This window comes from Ictalurus furcatus, chromosome 6, assembly GCF_023375685.1.
Source record: "Ictalurus furcatus strain D&B chromosome 6, Billie_1.0, whole genome shotgun sequence".
NCBI lineage: Eukaryota > Metazoa > Chordata > Actinopteri > Siluriformes > Ictaluridae > Ictalurus > Ictalurus furcatus.
Window position 1 is genome coordinate 13,599,769 of NC_071260.1, and position 23,112 is coordinate 13,622,880.

Genomic DNA, 23,112 nt, shown 5'->3' on the forward strand with positions numbered 1-23,112 from the left:
TTTATAGCTCAATTCACACTGGATTTATAACTACCACTGAACATTTATCTAAGTGTCTCCTTTGAGTCACCGGTCCTCTTCTTTCTGCTTTTCTTCTCATCCTACACGAGTGACTCTCGGCTGGAGTGTTTTTATAACCAGTACTCACAGACTCCATAACTGGTTTATAGAGCATAGTAAAACATGGAGCCTTTGGGCAGGGCAGCATTCTGTCATGTGACATGAACTTGAACACAGAAGGCTTGTATAATGTACCGTTTGTTAATCATCACCACTACATTGGCTTTTCAATGTAAAGCAAATTAGCACTCTGAGTTAATGATGGGCATAATGCAAATATATTATACATTACAATATGTACATTAGACACTTTTTTTATCAAAATAATATATTACAATCTCTCAATAAAATTGACAAAAAAAAAAGATTTGCTTAAAGACAAAGCAAATAGTATTAAAAACACATTAAAAAAACTTTGAGTTTAATGATACTTTATAATGTGGAGAAAAGTAAAGTAGTGAAAAAATGCCACATTTTATATTCACAGGTTTGTTTAATATACTGCGGGTCAAATTGCATTTGTAATGTGGACTAATAGTATCACAATATTCTATTTTTGCCCATATAGCGCAGCCCAGGAACAGAGTATGATATAGTTTATGGCCTTTTCACATGGGATTCTTAAATATCACCTATTTAAACAAACAGGAAGTATGCAGTGCTTCTTGTAAATGATTTTTTTTCCTCAACAATTATTCCTTGTTCTTCTCCAGGATATAAGGTATTGATCTACACTGGCATATCTTACACAGGATGAAGTAATAACAAATACATGCTTAAATTAGAATGAATGAACAGACATCTCTTTGTTTTTGCACACACACACAGGTCATCATATGGACCCAGGATACACAGACGTTCAGGCTAACATGTTGAATTGAATTAATCCTGGAAGGACTGTTATGGGCAAAGACAGCACTGGATGTTTCATAGGACTTTAACCTCTCTCATGTCTCCTACACTGCTCATCAAACCCTGTGTGGCTCTCAAACAAACACACACACAAACACAAAGTGACACAAAGCCGGATGAGTCTGCTATGTTGCTGAAATAAAGCACTGATTCACAATTACACACCAACACAGTGAGTCTGAGCCTTGTGTATTCTCTCACTGCTTACAACCACGTAAATGCACAGCAGGCAAATCCATCACTCTCTCTGCTGCACACGCCCTAAACAAAACCACACACACACACACACACACACACACACACACACACACACACAGTCCAATATGTGTTCTGCTGGCTCTGCACCTGACTGTGCAACCTTGTCTTTTCTCCTTCAGGTTGTCTCTGCCACTGGATGTAAAATAGTCCCAAGCTGTCCAACAGCACTGGATGAGAGAGAGAGACAGGCAGATAGAGAGAGTGAAAGAAAGTAAGAGGGAAAGAGTAAACTTAGGACATGCAGCATTAAAAATAAAGGGAGAGTAAGAGAAACAGGGCCTAGTTATTAACGCTTTTTACCAGAGGCCAAAATAATGGTATATTTCCTTTTATTTTGGGGGTGTCTGGGTTCAGCGTTGAATTTATTTGTGATGTCACACTCCACAGTAGTGGATAATGGCTCATATGAAAGTAGACACTCATGGCTTTAAGAATGTGCAGGGTTCATAAGTATTTCTTGTTTTACCTTGCCTACTAGGTTTAATTATTATCATTTCATTGCGACAGTTGTATACAGCGTTTTACTGTCAAAAATGCTTTAGCTGTGCTGGTCGTTTTATCTCTGTACCAGTGTTATTGTGGAGAGGAGTGAATCGTTTTCCCATGAATCGTGATACTCTACACACAGAAACCCAACTGTGTCCTGATTAATCATATAACAGGCGATAAAGTGAAACATGCAGTGCTGTTTCTTCCCATAACAGTCCTTCCAGGATGAGTACAGTTCGGTATGTTAGCCTGAACGGCTGCGAATACTTGGTCCATCTGTTGACGTGTATGTGTGTGTGTGTGTGTGTGTATGTGTGTGTGTGTGTGTGTGTGTGTGTGTGTGTGTGTGATTATATCTTGATGAGGACAAAATGTCCACACAAGGATAGGAATATCTGAGTTTTGACTTTGTGGGAACATTTCACTGGTCCCCATGAGGAAAACTGTTTGTGTGTGTGTGTGTGTTTGTGTGTGTAACCTGCAGCTTTTATATAAAGGACTAATAGGGACATTTGGGTTAAAGTTGTCTGTGTAGACAGGTGTAGATTTGGACATTGCATTAATAATTGTGTCCACGTAAGATTACCACAAGGACTGTGTGTGTGTGTGTGTGTGTGTTTGTGTGTGTGTGTGTGTGTGTGTGTGTGTGCAATGAGCTGCTGATGAGCAACCTGTCAAGCTGAAAGGAGAGATGAAGGAGTGCATTTTGTGAATGCAGATAAAAAGAGAGGCGGGGTAAACAGACGAGTTTAACAACCTCCTTTCATCCAGCTGTGCCACAAAAAATCTCTGAAAATCCCTATTCTCTTTGAGCATCTCTCTGTTCTCTCTCTCCCACATCACACACTCTGCTTCTTCTCATTCAATCCCCTTTATCTTACCAGTCTCTATCTCTCTTTTTTCATGTCAGTCCCATCCTTCTTTCCTTTACATAGCCCCGCGCGCGCACACACACACACACACACACCCCAACGTGTGAAGACCCTGTCGTGGCTGTCAGACTGTCACACTGTTTCCCCGAAGTTCCCCCAGACACCCATGGGAGCTCTCTTCACACCTGCCGCAATCACCGCTCAACTTTTGCATGGCTGCCGCATCCTGCAGCTACTTCTCTCTCTCACACACACACACACACAGAGCTCTCCAGACTGGCAGTGAGGATGCTGCTCCATGGCAACATGCACACACCGTGTGCAGAAAGAATATAATACACTGTGGAAAAGCCTGTATTTCAGTCTCAATGATTACAGCTATACACGCGCAATCCATCCACACGCGCGCGCGCGCACACACACATACATCAATCCTCTGCAGGAAGGCGCGCGCTCGCTGCGATGACATCATTGCCAAAGTGAGGACATGCAGGAGAAAGTGGCGCGGTACTTACAGCATTTGATGAAGCGGTAGTGTGACATCTTTTCCTTGTCAAGGCGCCGGAGCGACAGGCTACAAACCGGCACAATGCAGCATTTAGCTCGCCTACGCCACCGAGTGCATTATTCACGCGCGCTCGGGTTGCAGAGCCGTTTCTCGTGCACCTCCTGCCTCTCTCTCTCGCACTCACTCACTCACTCACTCTCTCACTCATTCACTCTCTCTCTCTCTCTCTCGCGCGCGCTTCCTCAGCGTCAGGATGCAGCAGCGTCGCCTCTCCTCCTGCGCGACCATGACTGCAGCACGTGCTGCCGTAATGCCGCTGAGTGACGCGCCGGTAGCTCCGCCTACAACCGCGAACACGCCCCCCTCTCTCCTTCTATCACGGCCGCGCGCAGCCGCCACACACCTCTGCGCGGCACCTCTAGGTTCACACGCGCTCACACACCTTCCCTCGTGAGATCAAGGAAAAGGAGGGAAGAGGAGACTAGAGAGAGAGAGAGAGAGAGAGAGAGAGAGAGAGTAGGTAGGAAGAAAAAGGATGAGAGGATATGGGGATGGGGATAAAAGGAATGGACTTGGAGACATGAAGAAAGGGAGGAGAGGGATAAAAATGGAGGTTTGATGAAAAGAAGGATTGGCGACAGGTGGAAAGAGAGCGAGAGATTAAGAGTGAGGGGGAAGCTGGTGCTGCAGTGCGGATCCTGCAATCCTGACAGCTTAACTTCCTGGCAATTCCCCTTCACCAGCCAGAAATGAGCCTTGATAATCTGACCTCTATTTACCAGACAGCCAACAACCAGGACACCCTCCATCTTCCACTAACTGGGGGCTGGAAGTGTGTGTGTGTGTGTGTGTGTGTGTGTGTGTGTGTGTACACGTGTGTTTGTGTGGAAAGAGATCTCATTTGCATGCAAATGTTTAGGCTCTGGAACACACATGCAAAGCCTAGTTTAAAGAAGTTCTCTGATTTGGTATCCCGTTTAATTGGCAGGCTGTTTATGTGAGAAGACTACCCCAAGCTGATAAGTTGAATCTGCAAATTGAGGAGGTGTTCCTGGTGCGTTTTACTGGTTGTAGGCGAGGAAATACACGTTTCAACCTCACCTCGAACACAGCATATGTATGTGTGTATATGATCCCACCTTCTTCAGGGCCAGACAACCATTTCAGAGTCGTACACTTTACTCTACGGCAGTGGTCACCAACCCTCTTCTCTGAGATCTACCTTCCTGCAGGTTTAATCTCTGACCAAAATTTAACACACCCGTTTGGTCAGGTGGGCATGATTAGGTTTGGAGCAAAAGACTTCATGAAGGTAGATCTCCAGGTAGAGGGTTGATGACCATTGCTCTATGGTCTGAGAGAGCAGTGTATCAGGGTATAGCATGTCTCAACCAGCTCCCTAGTTCAGTAGGGCGTGAATCAGTATATGGTGTACACGAGTTCAGGCACTGGTAAGGACTCTGGCTCACTATACATTGGGACACTGATAACTGAGTTTCCTGCTACATGGCTACATACTTGCATTGTAAAACGTCACCAAAAATTTTCAGTTTTATATGTCATATAAGTTTGTTAGCTTAATCACATGCTTTTCTGTCATAATATGTCAAGCAGGATGCATGTCAAAATGCATTACAAATATATACCCTCTGTATAGCAAGCAGGGTATAAAACAGCAAAGTGATATATATTTAGCATATAAGATTCCAGATTTGAAAACAATGCATGAAACTGAGAGACGACTCAGGCCAACCAAAAGACAATTGAGGAACATGGATGAAAGAAGAGGATCTAGACAAAGGCTGAGTATGTCAGTGAACTTTATATTTTACCCATAACATGTTTTTTTTTTACACAAGGTCATGCCCTATAGATCATCAACAACCATTCTGCATCACTGCAGGAGCTCAAACTCCTCTCGCCCTCAACCTGTACTACTACCAGACCCCCTGCAGCTATAAACAGCAATGACACACACAAACACACCTGGAGATGCATAAAGCAGGAGAGGCAGAGTTCTCAGCTCCTGCCCCAGTTTCAGCCTCTGGAGACTCAGCCCTGAAAGACTGGGAGGTCAAAAAGGAAATTCAATGTGACTGGAGCAAAATGAACGGTGACATCTTCCTTTTTCATCCCTGCTACATGTTTCTCCGAGCTTTAAGTAAAAGATAGAAAAGAGCTTTTGGCAGATAGAGGAGACTGGCCTCGTGTACAAGGTGAAAAGAAGACCAATGGCATTCTTATTTACGCTAAATCTCAGCATGGAGGCCAGGGTAAAAATTTAATCTGAGGATGACTTGTGAGGCAAAAAGTGATTATATATAGAGGTACGCATGTGAAAACATTACAACTGTCAGGGTTTAGATACTCCTGGGAAATGCATATGTAGCAATGGACTGTGCTTCTGGACTTCAAAATTTCAATTAAAACTTTGGACATAGTAAGAGACATCAGATGGGAGATCTTGGGCCTTTTAGGCATTCAAGGAAGAGCTCTGTTAATTTTTTACTTCCTGAAATCATATGTTTGCGTATTTAATCACTGCACTGATATTACAAATTCATTGTTAAAAATGTTTTTTGTTTTTTTTATGTTAAAAATGTTGCAATAGCAAGAAGAAATCGAAATATCCAATACACGTCCTATGAATCACCAACATAAATAGATAGTGGCTTCAAATGGGATTACGTGGTAGGAAATACAGTAATTTCTGCCGTTCTGGAAGATTGAAATACATCACTGACTGCAAGCATGACCAGTACGACAAGCGTCCAGTCCACAAATGTTTTAGACATTTATTACTCCTTTTAGCATAATGAAAATGAGCTCCACAGATAAAAAGGTCATCTAATGGTCATTAATAATGCTAGCCATCCAGTTCATACTTCCCCAGGGCTCACTTGAGGATGTCACTGCTCATTACTCAAATGCCTCCTGTTAGACACAGTGTACATATTACACATTAATTCATAGTTAATAAGTAAAAAAAAAAAAAAAATAACAAAAAACACACACACACACACACACACACACACACAACGGGTTATGCTGTTACAGGAAAATAATCAACCACCCAGAATGGTTTTATTCCTCCTATACTAAGGCAATTTGCCAAAGAATGACATGCTAGATGTTACAACCATTTATAGTCATGTTGAATGTTGTGGAAAGCCCACTATACATACCCTGTGTACTTTGTTACTATAGAAAGGATAATGAATTAGAATGAGCTCTAGGGCTGCAACTAACAATTATTTTGATCGTCGATTAATCTGTCGATTATTTATTCGATCAATCGATTAGTTGGATTAAAAGGCCAATTTTTATTTTCGAAAAAACATGTTATTTCACATTCTGCCCAATGTTGTCTTTCAAACACTGTGCAAACTGATGACTATGGAAAAGGTATTAAATGTATCTATGCTAGATTTATCTATGCTATAGGCTATGCTATACATTGTGCAAAGGATTTAAAAAAAAATTAACATCATATTTTGAAAACAACAAAAAAAACTGATCGTCCACAAGCTTCAAAGCAAAAGTTAAATCAGGATATTAAAAACGCTAAAAAAGAAAAACAAAAGGAGAAACTAAGTGTAAACTGGTAAGAGGTTGAATGTTCTGCAATAACACACACATTCACTCATTTGAACACAGTAACATATTACTTTATTATGTAAATGTATGACACTTCTTACATTTCTATAAAATTACGTTATAACCCCATTTACAGTTACTGTTCTCATAAACACAATTACTTTTGTTTCTAAATATAGCTAAATATAGCATCAACATATTTGTTGAATATTTTACTCAAAGTTATTGCGCTTCCTTTCTATTGCACTGTTTGATTGACGTGCATGCGTGGACTTGCGCTCATTCAGTGAAGTTTAATGGAGACTCGCTTGCTGTCAGGATGAGTCTTTATGTAAAATGGAAATACTGGTATGAATTTCTAACATTTACAGATAAGGATATAAAGGTAAAAATGTCATTTCTGCGCTGAAGAAAACATGTCTGGAACACATTAAACATCACACCCATCTGTCACAACATCTGACAAGACAAGCCACATTAATACACTTACGAGTTTGTTTGAAGCGCTTAACATTCTCATGTTTTGGACAAGCTGGATCGTGCACTTTTCCCGCAACACTCTGTGACCTCCGCTGTTTCTCAGATGTGTTTGATTCATAGAAATGCGTTTTTCACCATTGTGAAGTGACGTCACTGACAGGGGGTTATCCACGGTGACGTCACAGACCCAACTAATCCATAATAAAATTCGTTGTTGATTATTTAAATTATCTATTATTATCGATTTTATCGATTAGTTGTTGCAGCCCTAATGAGCTCATTAATACAAAGCTTGCAGCCAGAACTATTGTCAGAGGCATGCTGCTACTGAAAATGAATCAACTCTTTCTGATTAGACAGAATCGAGCATTGACCAGCAATGTGGTATTAGTGTGGATACAGTTAGTGAACACAGCAGTTATTTGGAAACATTAGCAGCATATTGGTGGTTTATTTAGTCTTCATAAATAAGAAATGAGTCATCAATGCTTATATATACTGTATAAGCATTAACGACTCACACCATTTGTTTCTGTTTTTGGTAATGTCTCCTTAGTACCCCAAACCTGTCTTTTTTGTGTGTATTTGAGTTTAACTGTCTAGCCATCTTTGCATCTGGCATAACCACCCAAAACCTGCACTGTAAAATACAGTTACTGTATATACTGAACACATAGAATTGCCAGCAGTCATTTATGAGATATTATCTCAATATATACAGTATGTTTATATATGTTTTGTATTTAGACACCAGATTAAGAGCACATTTTGGTCAGTTTACTGAATTAATTAATTAATTTGTGTGTGTGTGTGTGTGTGTGTGTGTGTGTGTGTGTGTGTTGGTGTGTGTGTGTGCTTTATAGTGAGCACTGGCAGATTGTGGTCAGGGCCCCACTGGAAGCTCCAGGTTTGTTGAATATTAAAAGTAGATTATTGTAACTGCAAACTGTGAATATGACATGAACAACATGCAAACATACCTACATCAATTTCAACATCTTTTCAACATTTTCTTATAGGTGTGGCTGTCAGTCACAATTGTTCTATTGTCCTTTAAGTTTTAGTTTTAGATACCTCTTCATTGTACTTAAATTCAGGCATTCTCGTTTCATGAAAATTAGCTACATAAGGTCTAGTATATAAATTCTGAGGAAAAATAATTGTAGAAACTACTTGTAGAACTCCATCACGGAAAGAATGAGTGAGAATGTTTTTCTCAGGCTTTTAGCAATGGCTTTTATGCTGCAAGCAGAGGTAAAGACTGAGTAGGGTTATTTTTAGTGAGCACCCCAAAGGCCGCTCTGCTATTCTGAGTAATGCAGAGAAACGCATGCCAGCTGTGACAATGGTTCAGTATGATCTCTCTCTCTCTCCCTCTCTCTCTCTCTCTCTCTCTCTCTCTCTCTCTCACACACACACACACACACACACACACACGCACACACATGCCTGATTTTGTGAGCTGCAATAATGCATATAGGTTTATACATGTTAAAAATACAGGACATTTTGTATGTATAACTAGATGTAACTACCTATATGTAATATGTATGTATGTGTATGTGCATGCACATTATTTGTAGTAGTACTATGACCTATATGTAATAAGAATTTGCAACACTTATTGTAACCACAAACAAAATATTTTACCCATTCAGTTAAAAAATAGCCCATATTCCAATCTAACACACTATCTAACATGCCTTTTTCCCCCACTGTGTAAATATTTCCCAAATATTCAGTATGCAAGCCCCAAGTGAAATGCAGATTATAGATTATTTGATAAATATGTAGAAACAATACTGCTGCATGATAACTGACTTTAGAGTTGGGCTCACAACCAAAGAGTTTTGATTGAATTAGTGGGCTAAAAATGAGTGAGAGTGAGTTTGTATGGATTTGCATTGTAGAAAATGCTATACTACAGTATACTTTACTATGCTATACTATTCTATACTATACTACGACCCCAATTCCAAAAAAGTTGGGACAGTATGGAAAATGCAAAAAAACACACAAAAAGAGTCATTTGAAAATTCACTTCACCCTGTACTATACTGAAAACACATTATTAACACATTATTTGATGTTTTACTTTGTGAATTTAATTTATTTTTGATAATATACACTCATTTCAAATCTGATGACTGCAACACACTCCAAAAAAGTTGGGACAGTAGACTGTTTACCGCTGTGTAACACCACCTTTTCTTTTAATAATACTTATTAACCATTTGAGCACTGAGTGAAGACATCAGTTGGTTAAGTTTAGCAAGTGCAATTTTCCCCCATTCATGCATTATGCATTTCTTCAGCTGTGCAACTGTACGGGGCCTTCGTTGCCTTATTTTGTGCTTCACAATGTGCCACACATTCTCAATCGGAGACAGGTCAGGACTGCAGGCAGGACATGCTAGCACACAAACTCTCTGCTTACGCAACCATGAGGTTGTAATCCGGGCAGAATGTGGTTTGGCGTTGCCCTGCTCTGGATGGCAGCAAGTAAGTTGCTCCAAAATGTATAAATATCTTTCTGCATTAATGGTGCCCTCACAGATGTGCAATGTACCCATGCCATGGGCACTGACACACCCCCATACCATGACAGATGCTGGCTTTTGGACCTGACGCTGATAGCAGCTTGGATGGTCCTTTTCCTCTTTGGCCCGGAGAACATGACGGCTGTTTTTTCCAAAAACTATTAGACATGTTGACCTGTCGGTCCACAAAACACGATTCCACTGTGCTACTGTCCATCTCGGATGAGACCAAGCCCAGAGAAGTTGGCGGTGCTTCTGGACAGTGTTGATGTATGGCTTCTGCTTTGCATAGTAAAGCCTTAACTTGCATTTGTGGATGCAACAGCGAATGGTGTTGACTGTCAAAGGTTTATCAAAGTATTCCCGAGCCCATGCCAGGATATCCATTACAGACTCATGACGGTTTTTAAGACAGTGATGTCTGAGGGATCTGAGATCACACGCACCAAGAGTTGACGGGATTCCTTGAATCTTTTAATTATATTGTGCACTGTAGAAGGTGAAATGCCCAAAATCCTACCGATTTGTCTTTGGGGAATGTTGTTCTCAAAGTGTTGGATTATTCGCTGACGCATCAGTTGGCAGATTGGCGAGCCTCGACCCATATTTGCTCTTGAAGGACTAGGCCTTTTTGGAGGCCGATTAGGAGATTACAGTTAGGCAATTGCCTCACCTGTTTCACATCACATTCTTATTTCAACTTGTCACATCGCTATTAGTCCTAAATTACCTCTGTCCCAACTTTTTTGGAACGGGTTGCATGCATCAATTTCAAAATAAACATTTACCTTCAAAAAACTATGCAGTTGATTAGGTAAAACTTCAAATAGCCTGTCTTTATACGTTTTTTGTTTAAATACAAGTCAAAGTACATTTACCTTCAAAAAACTATGCAGTTGATTAGGTAAAACTTCAAATAGCCTGTCTTTATACGTTTTTTGTTTAAATACAAGTCAAAGTACATTTACCTTCAAAAAACTATGCAGTTGATTAGGTAAAACTTCAAATAGCCTGTCTTTATACGTTTTTTGTTTAAATACAAGTCAAAGTACATTTACCTTCAAAAAACTATGCAGTTGATTAGGTAAAACTTCAAATAGCCTGTCTTTATACGTTTTTTGTTTAAATACAAGTCAAAGTACATTTACAAATCACTATTCTTTGTTTTTATTAGCATTTGCCATACTGTCCCAACTTTTCAGAATATTCTATACTATACTATACTATACTACTGTATGCTATGCTATACTATACTTTACTATACTAATTTAAGACATCCTAGATCACAGGTTTCCAACCCTGGTCCTGCACAACCCCCTGTCTTGCACGTTTTACAGTTTCAGTTCATAGGACATCTTTCACAGTTTTCCCTCTTCCCACCACACCCACTTAATATTTTGATGGCTGATTAGCTAATCAAGTGTGTTAGAACAGGGAAAATAAATTTGCAGGACAGGGTGTACTGAATTAGGGTGTACTGGAAGACTATGTCTGTGGGCACAGATTCACAGAAACTGGACAGTTGAGGATTGAAAAAATACCATGACAGATGACTTGGCTGACAGGAGTGGAATCTGATGTGGTCTTATGCTGTTGTAACCCATCTGCCTGAAGGTTCAGCATATTCTGTTTGTTTTCTGAACTGCTTTTCTGCTCACCACAGAATATATATATATATATATATATATATATATATATATATATATATATATATATATATATATATATATATATATATATATATAGTATCAGATATGAGCATCACTCCCTGCCATGCATGCACATCCCACACACATAACTCACAGACTTCCTTGACAACCCTCTCAAACTTTGTTGACTCCAGGTCTCAAGTGGAGCATCAGAGTTACTAATTAAAATCCCTCTACAATTCACCTAGCTGAGTTGAGGGCAAGCCTGTTTGAGCTGCTACTGCTGTGCATGTTTAATAAACACTCCTACCATGCCACTCCATCACACCAACTCACCAGCCAGCCAGCAATGTGATTACACAGGTTACAGTGATCACTCAGGATGATCCAAGCCTTCTGAAACACCCCATCACTGTGTGTGTGTGTGAGAGACAGAGAAAGAGAGAGAGAGAGAGAGAGAGAGAGAGAGAGAGAGAGAGAGAGAAACCAAAAAGAAGAATAGAGAGAGTAGAAGAAAAGAGCTGTTGGCAGGCCTGTTTCAAATAAACCATGAAAAACGGACCACTGTGGCCCAGAGAACCTGGAGGCTGATGTAAATCAGCTTCTCTCAGTTACTACTACTAGCACCACAAAGAGAGAAAAATGATGTATTGTCTTAGCAGTGTGTAAAGTGACCTAATTCAAATAAGTGTTTGGCTCCAGGTCATGCAAAAGATGAAGCAGACATGAATGTAACAGAAGTCTTGAGAGTTTCAAGTACTGCTCAGTTTCTTTCATAATTCTCTATATCTACCTACAAGAAAGCAACAGAATATTGCTCTACCAGCTAGGGTTCCATGTAGAATCCCTTTAGAAAGCAGAGAGCACTACTCAAAAAACACAGAGGAACTGTATTTACTTTGATTGAGTCCCGCAAACCTGAGCAGCACTTGCATGCCGTTATGTGACAGCAGGTAAGATATATTTTACAGATAACCTTCAGAAAAGGCAAAGTGAATGCTGTAAGGTGTGTTCACTGCTTTCAGGCTATTACATTAGCAAAATGGCTAGCTAGCTCGCTAACTGGTACATGTGGGAATTCTTTTTGTTGCCTGCCAAGATAAGATCTATTTTAGCATCCTATTCCTTGGAAATTGTGCTTGAGGACATTTCCGGAGTGACAGTTATACGCTACTTTTCTTATCTAGGCTGAGTAAAAATGTATTTGAATATGGACATATACCCCAAGCCATCTGGCCTCTGAGAGACCTTACTGCAGTAACTTCATTCAAAAATGGGATTTGGGGATGTTCCTGTTATCAAAATTAGGGGGTTAAATATAATTTCTTACAATACAATGTGCACAATTTCAAACTTTTCTTACTTTGTGTCCAGTTCATGAAGGGCTTTAGCTGGGCTGAGTTGGACCTTCTGTGTTGGGAGCAGGATTAGATTGGCTAGCAGAGCTACAACACCACCAACAGTCATAAGAATATTGCACAGAATGGTATGAAGAAGCAAGGCTGGGCTGATTTCATTCTAGCTCAGACTGTAGATTCATGCAGCCTATCAGTGACAGTTGGGTCAGGTGTTTACACACAGTGAAATACACCCTAGATTTTGTGTGCAAATGAATGCAAATAAGGTGGTTTATTTACTCTATCATCCTTTTCCCGCTAAAGAACATAAAAGTATGAATAGATTCTTTTTACTCAAAGATTAAGCACGCTTTGTCCAATCAGAGTAGAAAGGCCACAAAAGAACAGAAGACAGATCCATAAGTTTAATGTTTTTTTTTTTTTTTGTTTTTTTTTTAAACAAGTGGTTAGATCAGGGCTGTCCAGTCTTATCCGGAAAGAGCCGGTGTGGGTGCAGGTTTTCATTCCACCCAAGCCAAAGCCACACCTGAGCCTATTAAAGGCCAAGCTCAACTGATTAAACAGGTGGAATCAGGTGTGACTCCTGCTTGATTGGAATGAAAACCTGCACCTACACCGGCCCTTTGCAGATAAGATTGGACAGCCCTGGGTTAGAGCTTTTCTGTTTGCCGTGTTTGGCATTCAGAAGAAACATGGGATGAATCCTGTAGAGTAGAGTACTATGGATTTAAAACAAAAATTGAAATCACAAATACAGTTGCCTAGCGTATAATACCTTGCCATTCTTATTATGCCGTCACTGTGCATCCATGATGTAACGCACTTCAACTTTAATTATTTTGTTGTTGAGCTGTTGGTAGATATTAGAGTTTAGCCCTCAAATCTTGACCAGCCATTGCTGTTGTGAAGCAAAAGAAAAAGTGAAAGTTTCTGTCTGTTGTCTTTGTTATGTCTTTCCTTTTACTGACTTCGGAGTCACAATCTCTGAGGCGTTCTCATTTGCATTCACAGTAACTCACAAAGCCAGGGACATACACAAATTATTACATTTGCTACAGGATAAATCACACAGAAAGATCAGTGATTAATATAGCCCATTAAGTGCTATAGCCAGGGGGCGAGAGAGAGAGAGAGAGAGAGAGAGAGAGAGACTGAGAGAGAGACAGACCAAAGACTAACATTTAGATTTCTCATTTTTTCAGCTGCAAAAAATCCTGCAACATTTACCTCATTCACCCCACCTCTCACTCTGTGTAATAACACAACACAAATGGAAGAAGGAGTGTATTTCCATAAACAATTTCAATAAACAGTAGACAGCAAGTATAAGCAAGCTCTTAACAGACTCTTAACAGACTCTTAACAGTGTCTTACCTTACAAATGACACCTTTCTCCCAGGGTGCGTCCTGTAACACATCACTGTTACTAGTTCCTGTATCTCTCATACACAGTGAGGAGAGTGTGAGCACACATTGGCAGCTGTTCCAACTGCAGTCACCACATTCCCTAACGCTGCCCTCACACACTCAGCTGTTTGAAAAGCGAGCTGCTCATGAGATCTGCCACAGTAGAGTCACAGGGAGGGACAGAGCAAGAGACAACTGATCTCCAGTAGATATTGAGCAGGTTACTAAATGTCTCAGTGAGCATTTCAGTCCCTCGTTTGCAGGATGTGTAGCGAACCACAGGCTAATTGCTCAGATATTTTCATATTTGATATATTTTCTGTCACTATCTTTGAAAAGTAAATGAAAATAAAAAGAAGTGATAGATTCTGATCCTGTCATCTGGAGGATTATTACAGCAGAAATGAACAAAGAAGCAAATGAATATTTGTATTTGTACAACATAACACTTGTTTCAACTTTAAAAGCATGTGACAAGAAAGTGGTTTGATATGAGACCACCATCAGTAATAAGATGAAGGAAATATTCCCACTGTCCCACCATCCAGTTCGACCACTGCCCGATATCCAGTTCGACCACTGTCCCGCTATCCAGTTCGACTACTGTTCCACCATCCAGTTCAACCACTGTCCCACTATCCAGTTCGACCACTGTCCGCTATCCAGTTCGAACACTGTCCTGCTGTACAGTTCGACCACTGTCCGCTATCCAGTTCGAACACTGTCCGCTATCCAGTTCGACCACTGTCCCACCACTGTCCGCTATCCAGTTCGAACACTGTCTGCTATCCAGTTCGACCACTGTCCCACCATCCAGTTCGACCACTGTCCCACTATCCATTCCGACCACTGTCCTGCTATCCAGTTCGACCACTGTCCCACCATCCAGTTCGACCACTGTCCCACTATCCAATTCGACCACTGTCTGCTATCCAGTTCGACCACTGTCCCACTATCCAGTTCGACCACTGTCTGCTATCCAGTTCGACCACTGTCCAACCATCCAGTTCGACCACTGTCCCACCATCCAGTTTGATCACTGTCCCACTATCCAGTTCGAACACTGTCTGCTATCCAGTTCGACCACTGTCTGTTATCCAGTTCGACCACTGTCCCACCATCCAGTTCAATCACTGTCCCACTATCCAGTTCGAACACTGTCTGCTATCCAGTTCGACCACTGTCCCACCATCCAGTTCGACCACTGTCCCACTATCCAGTTCGACCACTGTCCCACTATCCAGTTCGACCACTGTCTGCTATCCAGTTCGACCACTGTCCCACTATCCAGTTCGACCACTGTCCCACTATCCAGTTCGACCACTGTCCCGCTATCCAGTTCGACCATTGTCCCACTATCCAGTATGACCACTGTTCCGCTATCCAGTTTTACCACTGTCCCACTATCCAGTTTGACCACTGTCCCACCATCCAGTTCGACCACTGTCCCACTATCCAGTTCGACCACTGTCCCACTATCCAGTTCGAATACTGTCTGCTATCCAGTTTGACCACTGTCCCACCATCCAGTTCGACCACTGTCCCACTATCCAGTTCGACCACTGTCCCACTATCCAGTTCGACCACTGTCTGCTATCCAGTTCGACCACTGTCCCACCATCCAGTTCGATCACTGTCCCACTATCCAGCTCGAACACTGTCTGCTATCCAGTTTGACCACTGTCCCACAATCCAGTTCGACCACTGTCCCGCTATCCAGTTCGACCACTGTCCCGCTATCCAGTTCGACCACTGTCCCACTATCCAGTTTGATCACTGTTCCGCTATCCAGTTTTACCACTGTCCCACTATCCAGTTTGACCACTGTCCCACTATCCAGTTCGACCACTGTCCCACTATCTAGTTTGACCACTGTCCCACTATCCAGTTCGACTACTGTCCAGTTCGACCACTGTCTCTCAGTTCCCTTCACAGTCCCGGGTTCAATCCTGAATTTGGGTGACCGTGTCTGTGTCTATTTGGTGTTTCAGATGTTTTCCCTGTGTATGTGTGGGTTTCCTTTGAGCTCTCCAGTTTCCTCCCACCACCAAGAAATGGATAAAGCAGTTACTGAAAGTGAATGAATGCATGAACATGATAATAAAATTGCAGCTTGTGACAAGAATGTACAAAGGCCTTTATATTTTTAATCTTTCTACACACTTGCTATAAATATTATTCGTTGTATATCTTACTTATCTTATTCCTTGGTAAAAAAAAAAAAAACTGATGAAGTGCTGTCAAAATAGAGAATTGAATAGTGTCATTCTAATTAGTAAATTGCAATGGCAAAAAAAAAAAAAAAAATCTCATTTTGGCAGTTAAAATGTGCTGTCCAGGTGTACGTTACAGCTTAAAGATGGTCTCAAACATTGCTTTATTCTCTCCTGTCTCAAAACAGACCAGACACACACATCCCTGGAGTCGGGGAGGCCTAGATCTCTCTCTCACTTCACAGAGAAACACAGATGAACCATGTGGTGGCAGTACATTTCTCCCCAGAGACAGAGCGCACAAGGGAAGAGGGATCTGAACACAGACGTGCACACCAGATGATCTGATTATAACACACACACGCACGCACGCATGCACGCACGCACGCACACACACACACACACACACACACACACACACACACACACACACACACACATTTGTTCCATCTTCTGTGGTGTAAACAAAACTGTGTCTAAGCAACCCACTGGTGGAATAGTCTTGGACTGCACTACTGTGTGTGTGTGTGTGTGTGTGTGTGTGTGTGTGTGTGTGTGTGGGAGTAACATTGTAATTCCTTAAAATCAACTGATGGGGGCAATCTCTTCACATTAAGTGCACAGTTATACAGTCAGGCGCTACACACAGCCAGATTTAGCAAAGCGAAATCTCACTCTGCTCAATCAGCAACTACACACATTTCCAGCTCATTAGTTATTCATTATTCTGTCTCAAATAATAAAAAAAAAAACAGGACAAGTCTTAGAAATAACCACATACCCCTCCATAATGCATCAAGCATAAAACCAAGCCTGAAACATCGCTCATGGGTGATCAGTTCATACATCAGTAGAGCGTTACTCTGAAACTTGAAGATTGTACTGAATATGCATGCTTGAGCAGACTGCCTTCTTTGGAGACAATCTGTATAGATTTGAATGAGCAGCTAAATGAACCCACATGCATAATGAGCAGGATGAATAATTAATAACACCGTAGTGGAATCGCTGATCATACGCAGATATTCAGCAGAAAGCAGACTACATTTGTGGAAATTCAGCATGAGCATGTGCTGCGAGCACACAGACCAGCACAGTGCCTCAATTAAAAACAGTACACCGTGACCTTTCACCCTCTTTGAATATAACTCAAAAAGGAAAAGGTCACCAGGTCGCCTTGACATCATTCACATATGGTGCATCACCTCTCAGTATAGCGACTGGGACAACGCGCTTCCCTGATTTAACACCGAACATTCCATTGAAGGAGAATGCATGTTGGACCTCGATCATTTCAGACAGCACACTCACTTCCCCTTAAGCACACCCCTCCAAACACATAAAAACACACACATGCTTCCATAGACTACACATGACATTGACACTGTTGTGCTATACACTGTTAATGATATGTGGGAAGGTGGTGAGTTTTGGTTAAAGTAATTCATCATACACACTGCGAGTAAACAGAAAGCGCACAGCCACACCTGTACATGTATATCATACACAATCTCGCTCATGCACACAAAAAACAGCCATGTGGTCCCCGCCAAGTGGGGTTTCACTTGGTTAAAGTCCAGATTACATTAGAGATGTAATCTCACAAGTCCAGGCAGTGACTAGGCATGCATTTGTCAGCATCATGTCAACGACCTTGGACAGATTGTTAACATGCTGAGACTGAGGACAGAAAAGGAGAGCACGAACAGTACAAATAGCCATTTTCATGCACATTAGAAGCTATAACTCAACTGCTCGTACTCATAATATTGCACACACACACACTCACACACACACACACACACACACACACACACACACACACTCGTGTTACATGCTGACTGTTTAGAGATGAACCAGCTGCATATGGTTATGCATATATACGTGCATACATACACATATATAGCTGGACATGCATGCACACACTTACTCTTTCACCCTCTTTTTCCATACACTAGTTCATGCTCAAACCATGCAAGTCAACAACAATGAGCACTCAGTCCTCAAGACACAACTAAAAAAATTCAGAGGAGGCATCAGCAATGAACTCCAGCTGGAAAAAAAAATCAATTCTGAGACATAACACAAGAAGGAACAATAAAAAGAGTGTGACATACCAGAGATCCTGTCCTCAGAAGGGGAGAAGGAGAAGATGAAGCAAAGAGGGTAGAGATAGCAGGAGAGAGAGAGAGAGAGAGAGAGAGAGAGAGCGAGCGTGCACGAGTGATGAAGAAAAACGTGCGACTGCGTTGCGTAAGCCTCCGCTTTTCTCCACCAAATCAATTTCACACTCTCTCACCTCCTGGTCGCGATGATGTCATTCATTCATCCGTTAGGTGTTACCATGGCAACCCGGATCAGCGTGCTTGGGCTGTCTGGGTGAGTCCTTCTGATATCTCTGTCCCACCCTCTCACCCCTCCTACACACACACACTCACACACGCACATAGAGGACCTGCCTCTTATCCTCGTAGGCCATGTGGGCTTCATCACCTGCAAAATCCTGGATTCTTCCAGCATAGCCTGATACGTCTAATACTTCTAACAGTGGGAAAAAGCTTGTGAGGCATGTAGGGAGGCATCATACCATTGCTCCAAGTGCGTGTGTGTGAGTGTGTAAGTGTATGTGCTCTTTTCCCCTCCACACATGCACAATTCCATTGTATCCCTAAAGCTATGTTTGCTTTTCTTGCACTCATCAGTCCTTATGTCACTCCCACCCTCTCTTTCATACTGCTCTTCACATCGGCTGAAAGCACCTGAAATACACTCAATTGGAGTGTCTTGTAATTTGCATTTTTTTTTAATAAAATGAAGGAAAAAAAAACAGAGGAAACATTTAGAATAATGAAGTACATGAGAGATGAGACCAATAAGACCAAAAATTACACCAGCAGTGGATTTAGTTCATTATAATCACACTTTTTCATTAGACATAATTCATTTCTCAGTAGACATGCCTACAGCTGGGCCTCACTTCAAATGTGGGAATATGACTGACCCCACTTCACCTTGTTTTCCAGTCTCCTTCCCTACACTAGCCACAAATATGTCCCCCTGGAGCTACGTCTGGGTGTACAGGTTCAGAACCCCTCTTGCCCCTCTCTCCCTGCTCTGCTATAATGAATAGTTAATGGGAGGAGTCCAGCTCATTACCATGCTCTCTCTCTCTGATAATCTCCACATTGACCTTGGATGAATTGGACATCTTCATACCTAGCAGACACGCCCCTTTTCTCAGCCCCTCTGATTAAATACGTAGCCCTTTCCCCATCCCCCATTCTTCTTGTGCTAGGTCTTACGGTCATTACACACACCTCCTTCCCAGGCACTCTGTATGGTGAAAAATGTCACCATTATCCACTGCATATGGAAATGACAACGAACTGTACAATTTCTGAAGCTAATGAAACCCTAATTATGCTTTATAACCATCTGATATGAACCTCAGGTTTCAAGTAATGTGTATGCCATTAGGGATTTTTGTGATCGACATCCCTTAGTAGCATTCCACCTGCTCTTACTGCGTATCTCTGCACTACACACTTTTGAATATCAAGAAATTATGTCCTATTGTCACTTTAGTGTAAGCAAGGAGGATTTGACAGACCTCTTCCAGTGACTCTTTCAGCACTGAAATGCACCATAATGAAAGATGAAAGAGAAAGATAAACAAAAGCCATTTTGTCTCTATCTTTCACCACATTTCAGCCCTCATGCTACAATTGCTGGTCATTTCCATCTATAAACATTGAAGTCTGAGCGTGTTTACATAAATACATTCAAAGGACTTTTTGGGTAACCCTTTAATCAGGAGGAAGAACGGTCGTCAATCAAAGACCATGCCAAAGGTTTATAAACTGGAAAGGTTGCAATAAATAATGTCACTTATCAGTCAGTACAAAGGCGAACAGGCAGCAAGCAAGAGTGAACATTTTTTGTGACGACATAGAAAATATTTCAGTCGTGCATAGGTCAGGCCAGGCTGATAATGGGTGTCCATGGATGTCTCCAGTCAGTCATTCATTCATCTTCAGTAACCGCACTATCCTGGTTGCGGTAGATCCAGAGCATATTCCAGGAACACTGAGCTCGAGACACATTCTGTATGGGAAACCAGTCCACTGCAGTGTCCCATGTATACACATGTATACACATATAACCTCCTTTCTATGGGCAGGTCTGTGATTGACGACACTAGAACTGTCACTTACTGTGCCTATTGTGCTGTTTGCACACGTTTGCGCATGCACTTTAAGTAGAAATGTGTAGGTCTTACTTAGTTCTGTGTTGTTTTATTTAGCACCGTGGTCCTGGAGGAACATTGTTTCGTTTCACTGTGTACCAGCTGTATGTGGTTGAAATGACAATAAAGCCACTTGACTTGATTTGACTTGACAATCACATTCTTGTTCACACCTGGGGCAATTTAGCATAGTCAGTATACCAGCTGGCATATTTCTGGGAGGAGGGAGGAAACCAGAGAACCTGGAGAAAAGCTATGTGCACACTGGGAGAGAATGAGAATCTTCAGATCAAACCAGGGACCCTGGGGCTGTGAGGCCGCAATCCTACCCAATGCACCACTGTGCCGTCTGGTCAGTCAGTGAATAATGAAATATTTCAGAATATCATTAGGGTCTGGAAAGATTTCCCTGAGGTCATTAACTACAATCCACTGAGAAACGGATTAGGGGCATAAATAGAGAGACAACCACTATATGCTTCCACTCTACCCAATCAACTCAGTAGCACAACTCACATATTTCTTCATAAAATCCTTCTCCCTGTTCTAAGTTGTGGAGAATCTGTGAAATTTCCTACATGTATGACAAGTTGCGTGTGATTGCAGAAAGAAGAAAGAGCTGATGGCACAGCCTCTGGGTTTACATTGTACCACTACCATCAAGCTCCTACCACATCAATTAGCATGCTGGGCATGTGAATCATTTCTCAGAAATATGCCATTGAGCATAAGGACTAATATGTGAAGCTCAGAAATACTAAGAATTATATCACATCTCTCAGAAGAGGCTAGATTGAATAAATAGTATGTCATGGGCAAATGGAAAAAGGTCAGTCTTCAGTATGAGAGCGTTAACTCTCTGTACTGGTCTGTATTGAATCTAGAACTTGCTGTAAAAACAGGCAGAATGTTTCAAGCAGAATAGAGCCTTCAACATGTTAACACCTCAGACAAAAAAGTAGGTCATATTTCCCCTCACCAACCACACAGCCCCTTCAAAAAAAAAAAAAAAAAACCTCAAATGACAAGAGAAAGTAAGGGAGCTGGAATACAAGGATGTGAATAATTTAAAAATCAATGCAGATCTTCAGCACGAACCCTGCAGCTTTGTATCACACTCTGACCACAAAAAGAGCAATGATGTCTGGATTTGCAGACGCTGTGCAGCAAAGCTGGCAACACCGCCCACTTGTTAATAAACACAGACACCAGCAGGGCAAATATCAAAACACACAGGATATAAATTATACCCTGAATGGACACATTGTTTCATTGTCTTACCTGCTGGCACAAACAGGGCTTGATAATTATCTGCCACGTTTATCTTAGACAAGTAAAACTAAAGCTGTTCTCTCTTTATGCAGTGCTATAACATCCCAGAACTCGATTTAAGTGCAGCTTATTTAGATTATGATTTAGGTTCTTCACTTTTTTTTTTTTCAGATAATGGCAAGTTCTTCAAGTTCTGTTCTTGCCAATACATCTTTCAAATTGCTTATATATTGATGGACAGTCCCTCTTCTGGAAGGACAAGCGTTAGATGTATTTTGTAGTAACAGCGTTGACATGAAATGCTGTTGTTATAACACAGTTACATAGTGAAGGTTTTGACAGTGACATGATTACATATTAATGATCAACTTATATGACAATACATTTCATCTAGTCCTTCAGTGGAGCATGTTATAACACTGTTATGACCAATCTATAGTTCATTTTAGGGGTCCAAGCACTAAAGAAATAAAGGTACTGTAAGCTTCTTCTTCTTATTATTATTATTATGATTATTATTATTATGATCGGAAGGTCGGTGGCTCAAGCCCCAGCACTACCAAGCTGCCCCTGTTGGGCCCTTGAGCAAGGCCCTTAACCCTCTCTGCTCCATGGGCACTGTATCATGGCTGAACCTGCGCTCTGACCCCAGCTTCCGGGCATGTTGGGGTATGCGAAGAAAATAATTGCACTGTGCATATGTATATGTGATCAATAAAGACTCATTATCATTATCATTATTGTTATTATAATGCATGAAAGTGAATCATGCACACAAAACCAGTGGCTGTGCTATTTTCCTGGCCTCCATCGCCAATCAGCTTTCAACAGGCATTTCACAGTGTTTTGCATTGAGCTACCATCACAAAACATGGACAGTAGATCCAGATACTGTTGCTTTAGTGTTCTGTTTTAGTCTTTAGTGTACAGTGGATGCCATTTGCAAATGGTGCTTGGTTCCAGATCACAGCTTATGGTTATATTTATTTGGGTTTTAACTGTATGTTTAAATGAAATCCAACAATTTCATGATAATGTCATCTACTAATGTCAAATACAAATGACAGTGAGTTTGGTTTTGATGTTTGACATCATTAGCATTATGCACACTGAGCTACAAAAACCAGTTGTCATTATACTGTACTGGAAACCTGGAAAGTTTCATAACCACCTCATGTAACCGGATGTAACCAACTGACTAATGAAATGCTATATTTATATTACAAAATGAACCAAAGACTTAAGGAATGG

The 23,112-nt window shown here is 41.2% G+C and overlaps 1 protein-coding gene across 2 annotated transcripts in view; it reads right to left on the reverse strand.

Annotated features, from left to right (window-relative positions):
* myo16 (myosin XVI) overlaps window positions 1–23,112 on the reverse strand; it is a 153,783-nt gene that overhangs the window by 121,715 nt on the left and 8,956 nt on the right. The window contains exon 1 of one of the 2 annotated variants that reach the window (XM_053626589.1): window positions 18,461–19,168. The exons of the other annotated variant lie outside the window; for it this stretch is intronic. The gene's annotated coding sequence lies outside the window, so the exon portion shown is untranslated. Of the gene's footprint in view, window positions 1–18,460; window positions 19,169–23,112 lie in introns of those variants that run through there. 2 annotated transcript variants of the gene reach the window in all.